Genomic DNA, 7,500 nt, shown 5'->3' on the forward strand with positions numbered 1-7,500 from the left:
TAATAAAAAATTTATTAAAAAAAAAAAAAAAAATAAAAAAATTTAAAATTATATATTTTTAAATTATTTTTTAAAAATAAATATGCTAAAAAATTAAAATTTTAATTTAAAATTTTATTTTATTAAAAATATTTTATATAATAATTTATTAATTATTTAAAATAATTTTTTATCATAAATAAAAGAAAAAGGAAAAAAAATGAAATAAAGAAATAAAAAAAAAAAAAAAAAAAAATTAATATAAAAAGAATTTATTTATATTTAAATAAAATTTATTAAAAAAAAAAAAAAAAAAATTAAAAATAATATTAAAATTTTTAGAGGGTTGTTTTTTTGAAAAGGGGCATGGGTATCAAAGTTTTTTTTTTTTTGTTTAAAAATTTTATAAAAATCCCCCCCTTTATTCCCTATAATTTTTTCACAAATTTTTTTAACAAACAAAAAACCAAAAAAAAAGAAAAAAAAAAAAAAATAAAAAATAAAAAAAAAAAAAAAAAAAAATATATATATATATTATATATATTTTTATAAAATATATATATATATATATATATATAAAAATGTGGGGGGTGTTTTTTTGTTGTTTTTTTTTTTTTTTTTTTTGTTTGGGGTTTTTTTTTTGTTTTTTTTTTGTTTTCCTGGAAAAAAAAAAACTCCAAAATCAAACAACAACAAAAAAAACCCACTATTTATTATATTAATTATATAAATATAATAATATATTATATTTTTTTTTTTTGGGGTTTTTTTTTTTTTTATTTTTTTTTTTTATAAAATTTATATATTTCCAAAAACATACATACTTAATATGAGTATGTGATGTATTATATTATTTATATATATATATATAAAAAATACATATATATATTTTTTATATATATATATATTATTTTAAAAAATAAAATATATATAAAAATTAAAAAATTATAATTTTATAATAAAATATATATATATAAATATAATAATATAAAATTATATATATATAATATATATATATATATTATATATATATATATATATATATATATATATATATTTTAAAATTATATTTTAAATATATTATTTAATAAATAAATATATATAAAATTTTATAATATTTTAAAAAATTAAATATAAAAAATATATAAAATATAAAAATAAAATATTTTTATAAAAAATATTTTAAAATATTTTATATAAAATATTTTTTATATTTTATATAAATGAATATATAAAATTTATATAAATATTACAAAATGTGTAAATATAATATATATTAATATAATATAATAATTATTCTAATATATTTTAATATATATATATGTATATTATTATTTAATTTTAAAATTAATTAATATAACAAAAAAATATATAATAATATACAACAAATAATTAAAATAATTATATAATATAATATATATATATTTAGAATAATTTTTACATTACACACACCACACACAACACAAACCCCACACACCACACACACAACACAAATTTTATATATATATAAAATTATATATATATATTATATATATATTATATTATACATATATGTGTGTAATATATATAATAATTATATAAATATATATAATAAAATATACTTATGTGTGAATAATAATATATTATAAAATAATATAATATATATATATTAATATATAAATAAATATATATATTATCATATTTAAAATTATTATATTTATTTATATATATATTATATTTATAATAATATATATTTATTTAAATTATTTATATATTTATGTAATATAAAATTTTAAAAAGATATATATAAAAATATATATATATATATATAATAATAATTATAATGTGTGTGTGTGTGTGTGTGGTGTGGGGTGTGTGGGCGTGTGTTGGGGTGTGTGTTTGGGTGACTTTTTGTGTGTGTGTGTTTAAATATAATATATATAATATTATAATATTTTAATATATAATATGTATAGATAGATAGAAGTAGATGATAGATAATAGTAATAGGTAGATATTGTGATAGATAAAGATATTAACACATTTGTGTATATATATTTTAAATTATATTTATGAATAATTTAAAAAAATTATATTATAAAATTTTAAAATTTTAAACATATATATATATTATATTATATATATATATAATATATATGCTATATTTTAATATTATATTTTCAAAAATTGCTAAAAAAAAAAATCAGGAACCCATGATCATAAAGGGCCCCACGGGGCCGAAGGGTTTTAGAGCGTCGGACTCAAACTCCCCACGAGGGCAATCTAAATAAAGGGTTTCGAGCCCCACCGCCGCGTTGCCCTTGGGCAAGGAACTTCCCTTGATTGCCTACCTAGTACTGGGGGGGCCCAAAAGCCAGCCCAAGTCAGTGTGGCCAAGCCGGATAAATGAGAGAATGATTACCTAAAAGGTCCCACCGGCCTCTCCGTAAAAAGGGGAATGGGGACCCACCCTACTCACCCCAAAAGAGCATCACAACAGAAAACTAAATTAATTTCATGGGACCAGGGCGGCTCAGACATGAACCTCTGTTAATAGAAAAAATTATATATTAAAATATATTTTATATATATATATATAAAATATAATATTATATAATATTATATTTTTTTATTTTTTTACGCAAAAAAACACACACGTACAAAAACACACACAAACACAACAAAACCACACACATACCACACCACATACACACACACCCACACCACATATTATATGTAATATATATAATATATATATATAAAATTTTTTAATTACATAATATATATATATATATATATATTTTAACATATACATAATATAATGGCATGTGGTGGATTTGTATGTGGGGGCTGATGTGTGTGTGTGTTTGTGTGTGTGTGTGCGTGTGTGGTGTGTTTTTAAATGATTTGGTCTATGTGTTAATAATAATAGTTTATTGTTAAAATTCAAAAATAAGAAAAAAAATAATCTTCAATAATACCCCTTATATGCCCCTTTTTTAAAAAATAAAATTAGAATAAGAAAACTTTAAATTTAGTTTAATGTCGTTAACCTTTGATGATCAAATACTGCATACGAATGTTTAAGTACATGAATGTAATTTTTCATATGTTTAAATCTTCTTGTCTCGATCCCGTCCTTTTCATTTGGTGTGTGTGGGGTAGTATATATATATATAAAATATAAATTATAATAAAAAATTTTATAATAATGAAAAAATATGTATATTATAATTATATATTATATATATAATTTAAAATATATATTTATATGGGATATTATATATATAATATTATATATATATATATATAATAATATATGGGATATATAATATAAATATATAATATAAATATATTATATATAATTTTGTATGTGTGTGGTGTGTATAATATATTTGGTATGTTATATATATATATATATATATTATATATATATAATATATATAATATATATTTTTTATTTATTATTGTGTTATTATATATATAATATATATATAAATATATTATATATATTGTTTTTGGGTGTGTGTGTGTGTGTGTGTGTGTGTGTGTGTGTGTGTGTGTGCGTTATAAAATGTTTATATATATATATATATTATATATTAATATATATTCATTTTTTTATATGTATACATATATATATATATATATATATAATATATATATATAATAATTTATATATATATATATATAATATAATATTATATTATTATTATAATATAGTGTGGTGTGTGTTATGTTGGGTGCGGTTTTGGTGTGTGTGTTGTGTATGTGTGTGTTGTGGGGGGGGGTGTGTGTGTTTTTGTGTGTGGTGTGGTTTGTGTGTGTCGGTGTGTGTGTATGTGTGTGTTTTGTGTGTGTGTGGTGTGTGGTGTGGTTGTGTGGGTGTGTGCTTTGTGTTTTGTGTGTTTGTTTGTTTGTTTGTGTGTGTGAGTGTGTGTGATTTGTTTGTGTGTGTTTTTTGTGTTGTGGTTTGTTTGTGTTTTGTGTGTGGGGGTGTGTGTGTGTGGGGGTTGTTTGGGGTTTTGTGTGTATATTATTTTAAATATATATTATTATATTTATATATTTTTATATATATTTACCCTTTTTATATATATAAATACATACGTTTTTTTTTGTATAATATGTTATTTTTATATATATTATTATGTATGTTATATTATGTATTTGTAAATATATATAAATTAATGTATATATTGCCTACATTTTAAAAACTACACACACACATAGAAAAAAAACACAAAACCACACACACACCACCCCCAACCAAAACACAACAACCCACACCATATAATATATATATAATATTATAATTTTTATATAATTATAAATATATAATATATTTTTTTTTTTTTTTTTTTATTTTTCTTTTATGAATATATGTTATATATATTATGCATATTTTATAAAGTAATAATTTTTTTAAAAATATGTATATAGTATAAATAGGTGTGGGTGTGTGTGTGTGTGTGTGTGTGTGTGTGTGTGTGTGGGTTTTGGGGTGTGCGTGTTTGGTGTGTGTGGGGTGTGTGTGTGTGGTTGTGTGTGTGTGTGTTGTGTGTGTGGTGTGTGGTGTGGTTTTTTTATGTGTGTGTGTGTGGCGTGTGTTGTGTGTGTGTGTGTGGTTTTTAAATATTTTATATTATATTTATAAAATATATATTGTATGTATGTAGTATGATAATATATATATTTATATATATAATATTATATATTTTATATGTTATATTTTTTATATAAATATATAATAATTAAAAATATAATTTTTTTTTTTTTTTTTTTTTTTTTTTTTTTTTTTTTTTTTGTTATAAAAATATATATATATATATAAATATAATATATATTATTATATATTTTAATATAATATATATATAATCACAAATGTTTCTTTTTTATAACTATAAATATTATATATTATATTTTATTATATATAATAATATATATACACACAATTATGTATTCGTAGTAAAATAAATATTTAAAATATATATATTATTATAATATTTTAAATATATATATATTAAATAAAATTAATAATATATATATATATATATATATATATATATATATAATATATAATTTATATATATATATATAATTAATTATATATATAATATATATATTTATAATAACCGTAATATATCCAAACACACACACATATATATATTTTTTTTTTCTTTTTTTTCTTTTTTTTTAACAGCCTTAATTCACCACAGGACATAGGCTCTCCTTGAAGGGTTCCCATTGAGAGGGTTTTTTGTAGTGCCCCCCCCTTTCCTATTGGATGCCCCTTCCAATGGTTTTCGGGTTTGGGGACATTTGCCACGGTTTGGGGATTCCACTACGTTTTCCTGCGTTTTACTTCTCGAGGCGATATATTATATATATAATATATATATTTATAATATTTTAAAATATATATATTATATTAATATATATATATGTAATAGTGTTTTTTGTGTGGTGTTTCATTATTTGTTATGTATATATAATATATATATATTATATTATAATATATAATATATATATATAAATAATTGTATAAATATAATATATAATATATATATATATATTATATATAATTCATTTATTTTTATGTGTGTATATATTATATATATATTAATTAATTATATATAAATTTTATGTATATATATATATTATATAGTGTTGTTGTGTGTGTGTGTGTGTGTTATGTGGGTGGTGTGTGTGGTTAATATATTTTATATAATAAATCTAATATATATATATATTTATTTATTTTAAAATGTATATATATTAAAATTTAAAAATATATTATATATATTATATATATATATATAATTATATATATAATATATATATATGTGTGTGGTGTTGTGTGTGTGTGTGTGTTGTGTGTGGGGTGTGTTGTGTTGGTGTGTGCGTGTGTGTTGTGTGTGTTTGGTGTGTGTGTGGTGGGGTTTTTGTGTGTGCGTGTGTGTGTGTGTATGTTGTGTGTGTGTTGTTGTGTGATTGTGTGTGTGATTGGGGTGTTTTAAATGGTTTTGTGGATGTGTGTGTGTGTGTGTTTGCTTTTGGGTTGTGTGTTGTTTTTTTGTGGGGGGTTTTGTGTGTGTGTGGTTGTTTTTGTGTGGGTGTGTGTGTGTGTGGTGTGTGTGTGTGTGTGTTTGGTGGTATTTATATATTATTAATTTTTTGTATATAATAATATATAAATTTTTATATAATATATATATATATATATACATATGTAATATATAAATCATACGTTTACGTATAATTTGATTAAAATGTATAATTTTTAGTAGTAAAATTTTAGTTTTGTAAGTAATATAATATAATTTTATATTATGCCCCCTACATTTTAAATACATACACCAACATAGAAACCCCCACAAAAACCCACACACACACACACACACACCACACACACCCAACATATATAATAAAATTTTAATATAATATATAATATATATAATATTATTTATATATATATATAATATATATATAATTATTTTTTTTTAAAAATTTTTTTCTATTATATAATTTATATATGATTATGATATATATATGCATTATGATTAAATGTATATTTGTATTTTAAATATATGAATTGTATATATATGGTGTGTGTGTTGTTGTGTGGGTGGTGTGGTGTGGTGGTGTGGTGTTGGGGTGTTGGGTGTGTTGTGTGCGGTATGTGCGGTGTTGGTGGTGTGGGGTGTGTGTGGTGTGTTTCTAGGGGTGTGTTGGGCGTGTGTGGGTGTGTGTGTGGGGTGTATCTATATTATATATTAAATATAAAATTATATATATAATTTATGTAGTATGTATGATATATATATATTTATTATATTTATTTATAGATATAATTTTAAACACACATATATATGTATTTTTTATTTAAATTTTAAAAATATATAATATAAATAGATATATATATATATAATTTTATATATATTAAGGGGGTATAATTAAAATTATATTTTATAATATATATTTTTTTTTTTTTTTTATAACAAAATATTAAATATATTAATAATATATATATATAATATATATCTTATATGTTTCGTATGTAATACTATATAAATATATATAAATATATATATACATATATATATTTATATATATATTAAAAAATTTTTATAATATATATATATTAAATACACACACACATAAAATATGTATTCGTATGTATATACATTATATAATAATAATTATAAAATTAATTTTATATATATTATAATATTATATATATATATATATAATATGTATTATATACTAACATAATAATATATATATATATATTATATTAATATATATAATATTTAATGTAAAAATATTTATATATACACCGTATATATATCCACACACACAACAATTTTTTTTTTTTTTTTTTTTTTTTTTTTTTTTCAACAGCCATTAATTCACCACAGGGAAAAGGGCTCTGCTTGAGAGGTTCACTATGGAGGGTTTTTTGGTGTGCCCCCCCTTGGATTGGAGCCCTTTTTAAGGTTTGCGGTTTGGCGACACTTTTTCCAGGTGGTGACTTCATAC

This window comes from Penaeus monodon, chromosome 13 (assembly GCF_015228065.2).
Source record: "Penaeus monodon isolate SGIC_2016 chromosome 13, NSTDA_Pmon_1, whole genome shotgun sequence".
Lineage (NCBI taxonomy): Eukaryota > Metazoa > Arthropoda > Malacostraca > Decapoda > Penaeidae > Penaeus > Penaeus monodon.